This window comes from Mustela erminea, chromosome 7 (genome assembly GCF_009829155.1).
Source record: "Mustela erminea isolate mMusErm1 chromosome 7, mMusErm1.Pri, whole genome shotgun sequence".
In the NCBI taxonomy this organism is placed as follows: Eukaryota; Metazoa; Chordata; class Mammalia; order Carnivora; family Mustelidae; genus Mustela; species Mustela erminea.
In genome coordinates, this window is record NC_045620.1 from 16,265,568 (window position 1) to 16,279,124 (window position 13,557).

The following is a 13,557-nucleotide window of genomic DNA, read 5'->3' on the forward strand; positions in this document are numbered from 1 at the left end:
GGCACATCCCCCCTCTCCCTCCGTGTGCCTTTCTGGAAGCCCCGGCAGCTGGAGTCACCTGTAGATTGCTGTGTACCTGGTCATTCCACGCTCGCGGTGGGCGCTCGCAAAGGGAGCCCCTGGCCCAAGAAAGTCGAGAGAGACCTGACAGCCCTCTTGCAGAGGTGCGCTGTCCCCGGGTGTCCCAGCGCCCTCTCTTCCCCCACCAGGTTGGAAGGCACCTTTTCTAAATGTGGCAGAAATATACACTTTTTAAAGTGTATTAATAGAGATACCTTTGAAAGCTGGAGAACTGTATGAAAACCCCGAAGAAGTAGGTTTCAGTGGAGAGCAGAAGGCCCTGGTGTACTCTCGAAACTTGACTACAGCAAAACATACTGGGAATGAGGGAGCAGAGAGACGGGGAACACCCGGAGAGCACAGGGTCACAGAAGCCAAGAGAGGAAACCGTATCAGTGAGATACCACTTGCTGTTCAGGTATCTCCGAATACTCCAGCTCTTTTTGAGTGGTCCTACCTCAATATTCTTCAGAGGGTTGAAAGAGGGCGATTTTGCCTTCCAGGGGACTTGTGGCAAAGTCTAGAGGCAAACTGGTTGCAGGGACTAGGGGAGAAGTGTTAATACTGGCATCTAGTGGTAAAAGCTGAACAGCCTGTGGTTAAAGTTAGGTAAATACAATACAAGTTAGATCTTTAAAAATTCGTGGGCTATATTAATTAGGGAAAAGAGAATTCAACGATGAGACATTTTCACACTCATCAAATTGTCAATATTTAAAAACTCGTTAAAATTCATTATGGGCGAGAGGTGAATCAAGAAAAGCACCGATACAGTGTTGGTTGTACTGAACATTCCTTTTGGGAAGGTAATGGGGTAATATCCTTACTAAAGGATATGTACAGGAAATGGGGTGTTGCTGCCTCTCTTTGCAGTTCATTTGTCTAAAGAGAAAGATGCAGCGGTGTCATCCTATGCTTCCTCTCACCTCTCTTTCCCCAGAGCTCAATGGCAACCCCTCTCCTTTTTTTTTTTTTTTTTAAATAAATAATCTCTGTACCCAGCGTGGGGCTCAAACTCATCACCCTGAGATCAAGAGCCACACACTCTATGGACTGAGCCAGACAGGTGCCCCACAATGGCTACTCTTACAAAAAAAAAAAAAAAAAAAAAACTACTAACGCACCAGCTACAGACAAAGACACAGTCTCAAATATCATCATTAAAGGGAGTGTTGGGTCCTCAGCATTCTGTGGAGTCTTAATGATCTAACTCACCTCTGTTGATATTCGAAAGAACAACTCAAAGGAGAAATCATAGATGTACAGCACAGGAGTTCCATTTCTTTAGATACCTACAATTGTGGCAAATAAAGATCACTCTGTTGCTGATTCTAAAATTGTGGAGAAAACTGCTGAAATCTGTCATTGAGAGAGAGTGTGTTAATAACTTTGAATCCATAATTTCCCAGATTGAACAGTTTAGAGCCCACATTGTGGTTTTCAATCCCAATGCCATCTGACTGGAAGTGTGTGTAAGCTGGATTCTGGTCGGTTTTGCTCTATGATGTCTGAAAATATTAGCATCCCAGAAGCTGTCATCCTGAGTGGATTTGGGGTGAACCATGGCAACTCAAGTATGTTTACTTGGAGTGAAGCAAATGTAGCAGGAGTTGTTGCAGAAATGGAATTCAGTAATGGAAATTGTCACGGACATAGTTTTTTTTTTTTTTTAAATTAAATTAAATTTATTTATTTGACAGACTAAGATCACAAGTAGGCATAGAGGCAGGCGGTGGGGTGGGGGGGGGGAGCAGGCTCCCTGAGCAGGGAGCCTGATGCGGGGCTTGATCCCAGGGACCCTGAGATCATGACCTGAGCCAAAGGCAGAGGCTTTTAACCACTGAGCCACCCAGGCACCCCAGGGACATAGTTTGAAAAAGATGGGAAGTACATGATTGAAAGAACCTCAGAAGGGATGAGATTAAAGGTATTTTCCAAATGCAGTATTAGATTAAATATTGCCAATGTTGGGGGTCAATGTTGACAAATGTCTGCTGAGACACAGAATTGCCCCCTGAGGTATTGCTTGTGACAGTGAGGGCATGTATGGCACTGAGAATGGGCTGCTTCTGCATTCAAAGTGTTCAAGGATTAACCAGAATTCTCACCAGAAGTGGCAGGATAACAAGGTTTCATCACTCAAGGCAATGGGATATACTAAACTATTTAAATATCTGCTGTCATCCGAGCAATATGATAAGGAAATGTAATCATCCAATTATGATTAACTGTGAATGTGCAGGTTTTTTTTTTTTTCTTTTCTGAGTACATGAGTTTGGGCCAACAACATCCAAGCCCATGCCCAGTAAAACATGCATTAAGAACCTATAAACAAATAAAATCTACTAGTGTCAAGTGGGGAAAAAAATGCACACAGTGGCCCAGAGATATAAATCTGTGAGTCACAAACTGGATGGAAACCCCAAAAGAGTACATTTAGATGGAGAGCAGAAGAAAATTCAGAACTACACTCTGGGGAACTGTATTAATTCCTATATATAAAGCGAATGGCGGCTCTAAAAATTACCACCAACTCCGTGGTTTAAAGCAACACAGATTTATTAGCTTACAGTTAGGGAGGTTGGGAGTCCAAAATGGTTTACTGGGTTAAAACAGGTTTCAGCAGGGCTGCATTCCTTCTGGAGGCTCCAGGAGGGTTTTATGTTCCTTTGCATTTTCCAGCTTCTAGAGACTGGATTCTTTGGCTTGTGGCCCCTTCCTCCATCTCCAAAGCCATGAATTTTGGTTGAGATCTCCTTGCATCCAGTTACTTTGACCCTGACCCCTGCTTCCATTGTCAAATCTCCTGATGCTGAGCTTCCTGCCTGCCTTTTAGGAGACCCTACTCCCACCCCACCCCCATGATTACATTGGGCCCACCTGGATAATTTGGGATACACTCTCCATCTCAACATCCTTGACCTAATCTCTTCTTCTTCTTCTTCTTCTTCTTCTTCTTCTTCTTCTTCTTTTTTTTTGTCCTAAGATTTTGTGTATCCATTTGTCACTGAGAGAGAGAGAGAGAGCACAAGCCTGGAGAGAAGCAGACAGAGGGAGAAGCAGGCTCCCCACTGAGCATGGAGCCTGATGAGGGACTCATCCCAGGACCCCGGGATCATGACCTGCGCTGAAGGCAGCTGCTTAACCAACTGAGCCGCTCACTTCTGCAAAGTCCCTTTGGCCATTTAAGGTAACATCTTGCATTCTGGGGAGGAGGACGTAGACATCTTCGGTGGGGGGCCTTATTCTGCCTGCCAGGAAGACTCTGGAAACTTCAATATAGGAAAAGAGACGGGGAAGAGAGGTTGGGAAATAAACCATAGTGTCACAGAAGCCAAGAGAACAAAGGGATTCAAGGAGGCAGTGAGCCACCAACCGATAAGCTGAAAGTTCATGAGGCTTTGACCCAACCACCTTACTCCTGGAAATCTTGATAAGAGGATTAATTTGTAAAACCTCAGGCCCTAGGATGATATTCTAGCAATGGAATACTCTGTAACCACTTAAAAAAACATTAAATTTATTCATTTAACAAATATTTTTTGTGTGCCTACTATGTGCCAGGCACTACTCTTGGCATTGGGAATATAACACGGAAGCTGCATGTCAGGGTATGGAAGCCACCACCTTAGGTGGTTTCCTGGCCTGTCACCCATTTTGTAAGTTAAGTTCTGTTGGAATACAGCCATACCCACCCTCTCACATGTGGTCTGTATCTGCTCTGGAGTGGACGAGAGCAGGATTGAGCAACAGCCACGGATGCTGTCTGCCCACAGAGGCTCAAGTATATACGAGCAGGGTCTTCAGAGAAAAAGTTTGCCTGCCTCAATTCATGCTATGAACTTTAAAAAGATGCCCATGGTACGTTGTTAAGTGAGAAAGGCCAGTGTTAATATACACATGATTGCATTTTTATAAATAGCAGTGGGTGCCCCAGGCCTTCAAGCCCCAACACTTTGAGTATGTATGTGTGTGTTGGGTTGGGTTTATGGTTATCTTCGAGCATCAGTGAGGGCAGGTCCTACATAATCATGGCCTTACTAACTTTCTCCCAGCATTCCTTACTCCTCCTTCTACTTGCTTCTCACTATGCCTTGAATGTGCCAAGCACACACGCACCACAGGGCCTTTGCATTGAATGGCTCCCTGATTCTGGAGCTCTTTGTTCCTATGGTTTCTTTCCCCATCTCTGGTTTCTGTTCAAAGTCACCTTATCATTCCTCTAACCACTTATTATTTTTTTAATTCTTTCATATTTTATTTTTCCCCAGATTTATTGAGATGTTATTAACACACAACATGGTTAAGCTTATGGTAGAATGTGTGATGATTCAACACACAACAGTTCAGCGAATGCAAGTTGGTCGCAACAATCAGGCTGGTTACCACCTCTAGCACCTCATGTTTTTACCATTGTTGCATGTGGGGTGAGGACACTCGAGGTCTACTCCCGACATTTTCCCAGTTGTTAATACAGTGTTGTTAATTGTTAATCCTAGTCACCATGTTGTGCATTAGGCCCCTAGAATTTACTAATCTTACAGCTGGGCTTTTGTACCCTTTGGCCAATGTCTTCCCATTTTCCCACTCCCTCTCCAGCCCCTGGCAGCCACCATTCTGCTCCGTTTTGACATGCTCAGCTTTTTAAGATTGTTTATAAGGGAGAACATGTGGCATTTGTCTTTCTCTGTCCGACTCATTTCACCTAGCACACAATGCCTTTAAGATCCATCCATACTGTCACAAAAGGCAGGATTTTTTTTTTTTTTAAAAAGATTGTATTTATTTACTTGACACACACAGAGAGAGAGAGAGATCACAGGTAGGCAGAGCAGAGGCAGAGAGAGGGGGAAGCAGGCTCCTTGCTGAGCAGGGAGCCCAATGTGGGGCTTGATCCCAGGACCCTGAGATCATGACCCAAGCCAAAGGGAGAGGCTTAACCCACTGAGCCACCCAGGCACCCCAAGGCAGGATTTTTTTTTTTTTTTTTAATATTTTATTTATTTATTTGACAGAGAGAGATCACAAGTAGGCAGAGAGGCAGGCAGAGAGAGAGAGAGAGGAGGAAGCAGGCTCCCTGCTGAGCAGAGAGCCCGATGTGGGACTCGATCCCAGGACCCTGAGATCACGACCTGAGCCGAAGGCAGCGGCTTAACCCACTGAGCCACCCAGGCGCCCCGCAGGATTTTTTTTTTTAATGCCTGAATATTCCATATAGAATTTCAATAACATTCCATATATATTCCTTTTCTTTATTTATTTGTCAATGGACACTTAAGTTATTTCCATACCTTGGCTGTTGTGAATAATGCTCAAACAACTGTGGGAGTGCTGATCTCTTTTTGAAATAATGCTTTCCATTTCCTTTGAGTATACTCCCAGAAGTGGGATTGCAGGATCATATGGTAGTTCTATGTTTAATTTTTTGAGAAACCCCTGCAGTGTTTTCCACAGCGCTGCACAAATTTGCATTCCCAGCAACAGTGCACAGGGTCCCCTTTTGGCCTTGCCAATGCTTGTTGCCTCTTGTCTCTCAGACAACAGTCAGATACATAAATAGTGACAGGTGTGAGGTGACAGCTCATCATAGCCCACATTTTCTTTTTTTTTTTTAATAAGATTTTATTTATTTGACAGAAAGAGATCATAAGTAGGCAGAGAGGCAGGCAGAGAGAGGAGGAAGCAGGCTCCCTGCTGAGCAGAGAGCCCGATGTGGGGCTCAATCCCAGGACCCTGAGATCATGACCTGAGCCGAAGGCAGAGGCTTTAACCCACTGAGCCACCCAGGCACCCCCTAGCCCACATTTTCAAATAGCACTTCTCTCTGCACTCTACATCTTCTTACCCTGTTCCGTTTTTTCTTTAACCCACTGAGCCACCCAGGCACCCACTGTTCCGTTTTTTCTTTACAGAACTTTCACCACTTGACATACATTGATTTACTGTCCATGCCCACTGACACTAGAACATGAGCTTCATTTGCACAGGGATGATGTCTGCTTCCTCTCTATCCCCAGCACCGAGGAGAGTGCCAGGCATGCGGCGAGCGCTCGGTGAGAGTAGCGCCACTCTAGCAATATTGTTCAGAGCTCATGAAGTGAGGCTGTCCATTCTGCAGATACCATTGCTGAAGGGCTCATCAGGGCGTGCTGGTGGGATGGATTCTTCTTCCTTCTGGTTCAAGCCCACTCGCTCACGCGGCCTGGACCCTCAGACCTTCTGTAGGGATGCTCCATGATCCCACGTTTCTTTCACTGAAACTTATCCAGACAGAGGATTCTGGTGTGGCCAGACAGCCCCAGATGTTCTCACACATTGTCCGTGGGAATGTCACTTGGTGCAGTCACTTTGGAAATTGTGTGGTAATGTCCACTAGACTGTCTACTAAGGCTCAAAGGGCTAGCTAGCATCTACCGCTGCAGCCTAGCATTTCCATAAGTAAATTTGTATACACGCTCTCCGTAAGGAATCCACTAGAAATTCACAGCAGCATTACACGTAGTAGCCCTTGACTAGTAGCCTGCGTATGAGCTCTCGGATAACAAGAGAATGAAGAAATCAGTTGCGGTTTATTCACACCACACACTACTACATGGCGAGAAGACTGATCGATAGCACACAGCAAAATCAGCGGACCTCATGGCATAACCATCTAAGCAGGGCACAAAGGAATCCATACCACCTGATTCCCTGCATGGAGAAAAACAGCCAAACTTGTCTGTGGCGTTAGAGGTCAGGATGGGGGGTGGTGACGAGGTTGGTGGCTTCTGGAATTCTGGTCACATTTTGTTTCTTGTTACACAGGCGGGCCCCGTTTGCGAGAACTCACTGAGCTATACGCTTATGATTCGTGTACTTTGCTATATGTATGTTGTACTTCAATGGAAAAAAAATTTTTTTAAGATTTTATTTATTTATTTGACAGACAGAGATTACAGGTAGGCAGAGAGGCAGGTAGAGAGAAAGGGGGAAACAGGCTCCCTGTTGAGCAGAGAGCCCGATGTGGGGCTCGATCCCAACACCCTGAGATCATGACCTGAGCCAAAGGCAGAGTCCTAACTCACTGAGCCACCCAGGTGCCCCAACGGAAAATTTTTTTTCAAGAAAGGATTATCTCAAAAATTTTTATGATTTACTTGACCTGGAACCCTGTGGATTGTGCTGGGGACTAAAGCTCCTAGGATTTGATTCATAATCTTTGCCCATGAATGTCATTTTGTCTGAATCAGAACTATTTATTTTGGTTTTTGTTTTCCAATTAGTTTCTGTAAACGAATTGCTGCTTGACTGGGGAGATGGGGCTCTGTGGCCATCTGGTGGCCACTGGTATGATTACAGCGGTAGTTGAGTTCACCAGATGCCGCAACCTGGTCTCAATGAAGCTCAGGGAGAGGGAGGTCTTTGAAGGTCCCTAAATCTAAATCTTCTCATTGTCAAGACCTTATTCACCCAGAGGTTTTCTGGCTCTTACTTGAATATCTCCCGTGGTGGAGCCTTCACTGCCTAACCAGACAGCTGAGTCCCTTCTTAGACATCTCTCATTTTGAGTAAATTCTTGAATTGTCTAGCCACTGGTCCTGGTTATGTCCCTGAGGCTATTCAAATAACCACATCTGTTTCCCACACCTTGGTCTTCCAGATGTTTGGGGGCAGCCCTCAGACCCTCTGTTCAAGTCCTCCCTTCTGGCTGAATGCCCATAGTCCCCCAGTCTCTCCTGGGGCCTGCTTTCAAGTTTGTTTGTCACCCTGGCTGCTGACCAGTCTGGACTCAGACTCCTTTGCGGCCCTCTTCAGGTGTGGCCCCCTGACTTGCCTGCACTTGCCCAACGCTGCGGCAGCGGCCATTATTGTTCTCCAGGCAGGTTGTTAAGAGCTGTTGGCAGAGATGGTGGTAGTTGGTCTAATTCCTCACTCAGCCCTACCTCTTCTGCTGCATGGAACCAAACTGGGGTCGGACTAGCCCATTTGTAGCAAACAGTGTTTGTCTTGAGAATGGAAGCAGGCATGGCAGCAGAATGGAAAAACAGTGCTTATTGGCAGGGAGTCTCTGTTCCTGGGGCAGCCGGGAGACAGAGCTGAGATGAGGAAATCCTAGTAGACTATGTGTCAGGTGAGGAGCATGAGGCCATGAGGAAACTCTGAAGACATTAACTGCAGAACCCACAGCCTACTTTCGGGATACCATGGTCTCCCACTGTCAAAGTCCCCCAGGAGGCAGTGCTGGGCTGTCCTCCCAGATGGTCCCTGAGCTGGTGCATGTAGGTTTCCATTCTTCTGCCAGACCCTGGGCTGCGGCTTGCAGACGTTTTGCCCATCATCAGTTCTCCATGCTATTATTTGACAAGTTCAGGCTGAGACATAGTCCTGAGTGCTTTGCACATGCTCTTTCTTCTCACTACAGCCCTTATTCTGGGGGCAAATGCGGCATCCAGTGGTGGTTCTTTGATGTCATAGGACAGGGGAGTCTGGGGGAACTGCAGCATTCTGGAGAGCACCCGAGGGTGTGCCCCGGATACAGAACCCACGCCCTAGCAGAGGGAGAGAAAATAAGTCTTTTTCAAAAGCACTTTGCATGGCCCAGGCACCGTTCTAGGCATTGGGGGCATAACCAGGAACAAGACAGACCCAGTCAGCCCTTCCAAAAATTACAGACCCAAAGGAGTGGTCCTCAGACATTGATGAGTGAGCCCCATTTAAATAAGAATATATCAGACTCCATCCTTTCAGGGTGGAGTCACTGGGTGCAGGGCAGGGCCTCAGAATGTGCCTGTTCCCTGTCCTCCAGTGGGACTGTGACGCAGATGGTCAGGGCACCATGCTTTGAGAAACTCTCCTACTCCAAGTGTGGTCTGTGGAGCCCCGGCCCATGTCCGCCGCCTCTGGGAGCTTGTGAGACGCACAGAATCTCCGGCTCCACCCCAGACCCATTGAATCATAACGGGCATTTAAACAGGATTCCCAGCCAGATTTGTGTGCACGTTATAAAGTTTGAGCAGTGTTGCCAGCGCAAGGTATGAGGGAATCTTGCCTTTTGCCTTCTGTATCCTTTTGATAAGAGAAAGAATGCATTCATGTATTGCTTGGTAATTAAATATAAATTAATGAGGGGTACCTGGGTGGCCCAGTTGGTTCAGTGTCCGCCTTTGGCTCAAGTCATGATCCCAGGGTCCTGGGATTGAGCCCCAGATCAGGCTTCTTGCTCGGCAGAGAGTCTGCTTCTCCCTCTTCCTCTGCCTTTCACTCACCCTGCTTGTGCTTGCTCTCTCATATAAATAAATAGATAAAAATCTTTAAAAAATAATGAAGTCTCCTGGGCTCACCTAAGCCTTCTGAATCTGAATATATATACACACATATATATAAATTCAGGGCTTTTTAAAGATTTATTTATTTATTTGACACAGAGAGAGAGATCACAAGCAGGCAGAGGCAGGCAGTGAGAGAGGGGGAAGCAGGCTCCCCGCTGAGCAGGGAGTCTGATGCAGGGCTTGATCCCAGGACCCTGAGATCCTGACCGGGGCTGAAGGCAGAGGCTTAACCCACTGGGTCACCCAGGCACCCCTGAATCTGAATTTAAAAAATTAATTAATTGATTAATGAAATCCTACATACACCAGGAAAATCTTGGACAGGAATGTTCTACCGATAATAATCCCAAATTGGAAAACAGCCTACGTGTCTATCACCAAGTCAATGGATAAACCAAAGGTAGCATATTTGCAAAATAGAATATTACTCAGAATGGCAAAGGAGCAATCTGTACCCTCACTTTCTGCCACGGGCACAGGGTGGTGAAGGCGGTGGTAAATCAGTTCAACAGGAACCCACAAGGGGGAAGTGTCTCTAAGGCTTTGGTGGCTCATGTAAGCAAACCAAAACCCAGCAAGGATAACCAATCCCAGTCAAGTAGGCTTTCCCAAATCAGGCAAACACTAGGGTCAGTCAGCCCCAGAGAGCCGACCAGGCTTTAAGCTACAGTCCACCAAGTAATTTCTGTTCTTGGTTTCCCTACCTTCTCTGTATGTTTTTACACCTAACCCCATGGGAGGCGTGCCCCAACCTCTGTTGGTTTAATGCTGCCAGAGTCAAATAGGCTTTTACTCAAACTCTTAAAATTGTTCATATGCCTTCCTTCATTTTTTAACTTTTTTTTTTAAATGGAAGTATAATTAACATACAATACAATGTTGTATTAGTTTCTACATTCATTCATCTTTTTTAAAAATAAGGATTAAAAGCATATATCTGGAGCCAGATTGCTTGGGTTCTGTTTCCAGTTCTGTCATCTGCTAGCTGTGTGACCTTGGGCACATTTCTTAACTTCTTCGTGCCTCGGTTTCCTTGTTCGTAAAATGGGAAAAGTGATAGTACCTGTTTCAGAGAGTGAGCATTTTATTTTTTATTTATTTTTAAAGGTTTTATTTATTTATTTGAGAGCGTGTGCGCAAGCAGGGAGAGCGGCAGGCTGAGGGAGAAGCAGACTCCTTGATGAGCAGGGAACCCAACATGGGGCTCCATCCCAGGACCCCAAAATCACCACCTGAGCCGAAGGTAGGTCCTTAACCAACTGAGCCACCGAGGTGCTCCCAAATTGAGTATTTCATTTATTTATTTTTAAATTTTATTTATTTATTTGGGAGAGGTAGGCAGAGGGACAAGCAGGCTCTCTGCTGAGCAGGGAGCCTCATGTGGGACTTGACCCCAGGACGCCTGGGATCATGACCTGAGCTGAAGGCAGACGCTTAACTGACTGAGCCACCCAGGAGTCCCCAGAGTGAGTATTTTAAAGAAGTATTTTGTTATAAAGCTTTTAGAATAGGGGGCGCCACCCAGGCTGGGTTAGGCTGCTGCCTTCGGCTCAGGTCATGATCTCAGAGTCCTGGGATTGAGTCCCACATTGGGCTCTCTGCTCAGCAGGGAGCCTGCTTCCCTCTCTCTCTCTGCCTGCCTCTCCATCTACTTGTGATATCTCTCTGTCAAATAAATAAATAAAATCTTTTTTAAAAAAGTACATAGATCCACCTCTGTTTTAAAAAAAAAGCTTTTAGAATAGTGCCCAGAACTTACTACATAGATGTAGAGGCCACTGTTAGGAAACAGGCTTGAGCAATGGAACGTAGAGCAAGGCCAAAGGGCTAGGAGCCCTGCCCCCGCCCCCCAGCTGAATCCAGACAGGCCCATCAGGTGACCCAGCTCAAAATATCCGTAGGCCCTAACTGACCAATGGGCTACTTACAACCAGACACAGTTACGAAAAAAGGGAGGATTCCATACATTCCCATACCTCCTGATCTTCTGCCTTTAAACACAGCCCCCATCTACCCTTCCTCGCAGACAGCCTCTCCTCTGCTGTTCTGCCCCCGCCCCCCCCCCCCCCCCCCCCGCAGTGTGTTCAATAAACACCCATCTCCTTTGTTCTGCCATGGGTGGCTTTCACTGCCCACGCCCCACGTTTGGGGGCCCCCATCTGTTTGGGAGAGACACCACAGTAGGCACTAACTAGGTTTTGGCTATTACTGTTTAATAAATGCAAAGTTCATCGATGCCATGTTCCCCTCAGTGTACCCGCGGCGATCATTTTTATGGGATTGTTACAAGCTAAGAACTTTTAGTTCTCCATCTTTCATGACAGGTTGATTCTAGAAATAACCTCTGACCCCGTTCCAGCTGTCTTCACTGATGGAGGATTTTGGGGGGGGGGTTGAAGGCCATCGGGGAGAGGCAAACAGGAGCTGGAGCAGAACGAGTGTGAATTTGGGGCTCAGCCTGGGTCTGGGACAGTTTCAGTCTGGGTCAAGAAGACAGGCTCAAATCTCCTCCCATCAGGAACCTTTTTTGAGCCTCTGGCTCTTGCTGATCCCTGGCTTGTTGGGGTTCTGACTGCCTATACTTCATGCGCACCTCAGTCTCTACCTCTAAAAAATCAGGATGATCGTGGCTGCCACAGCTGAGGTAGAGATCAGGTGAGAAGGCGTGACGAGCTCCTGGGCCTTACTTACTTACCTCAGCTTGGATTCCTCTGGAAGGAGATCTAAGATAAGATGAAAGTGCAAGTAGTTAATTTGGGAGGTGATCCCAGGAAACTTCCCTGTCCCCGGGGAGAGGAGGACTTGGCAGGGAAGGGAAGAAAGCCAGGAAAGGGAGCATTCTTGGGCTGATGACAGTGGTGACACCTGCAGCTGAATTCCACCTGGGGACTCTGGGAGCCAGCAGAACACCCCTCAGACCAAGGGGTGAGGAGGCTATCAGCTGGCCAGCTGCATTGGTCGAGGGCCACCTCCAAGAGTGTTCATTCTGTGGCCAGGGTCTCCCACAGCTAGAAATCAAGCCCTGGGCAGAGAGATGCCGGTGTTCCCAGCGAGGTGTTCAACTTTTGATTGTGGAGGAGAGTGCTGAGATAACAGAGCAGCAACTCAGCTCAACCCACCTCCCTTTGCAACTCTGTTTGCAGAGCACCTGCCCCCTCCCCCATCAGAATGTATGGATGGTGGCTTCTAGTGAACTAATCCAGGATGCTTTTGTTACAGGGCACACCCCACACAACAGCTGCACCCCCCCCAGTCATCTTCCCCTGTGGTTGTCACCCTGCCCTTCCCACGAAGGTTCAATAATAAAACCAACAGAAATAACTACTCCCCATCAGTTTGCAGATTAGCAGGTGAATGCCTGTTTACGTGAAAGGCCTCTTGATCCAGCTGGAGGAAAACGTGCTTTGCAGGAGATCAGACCAGCTTCAGCAATCAAACCCGCCTGGCAGAGTCCAGTGGCCCAGTCCTGGCAGGAGCTGTGGGTTGTTTCAAGTGTCAGTGTTTCAAAACTTTGGCCACCAGTGTTTTAGACAGGGTTTGGGGCAGTGAAGGGACATCTAGAAGGGGAGGGTGGTGGGCTTTGGGATTATCCAGCTTTATACTGTTCCAGCAATGTGACAAGTCCCCCAATGTCCCCGAGCCTCATTTCTCACCTGTAAAATGGGCATCATCAATCGCAGCTCATAGAGTCAAATTGAGGAGCAACTAAGACGGTGTTTCTTCAGTGCCCACTGTGGTATAGACCAGGGGTGACAGCCTTTTCTGCAAAGGGTCAGGCTGTCAGTACTCTGGCTTTGTGGGCACCTGTTCCATTCTGCCCTTGTAGCTCAAGCCCCTGTGGGTATCTGTAAATACTGTAAATACAGGCCTGGACCCCTGGGCTGGAAATGGGCAGAATGGGAAAGATTTTATTCTTCCCTCTTAGAGGAAAGAAATTTTATACACAGACACACACACACGTATCTGTATACATATGTATGTATATATATACACACACGTACACATACATACATATAAATATAAATAAATAAATATATATATATATATAATTTTTTAAATTTTATTTGAGAGAGAGAGCACACACTAGCAGGGGGAGTGGCAGACAGAGGCAGAGGGACGAGCAGGTTCCCTGCTTAGTAGGGCCTGAGCTCGATTCCAGGACTCTGAGATCATGACCTGAGCTGAAGGC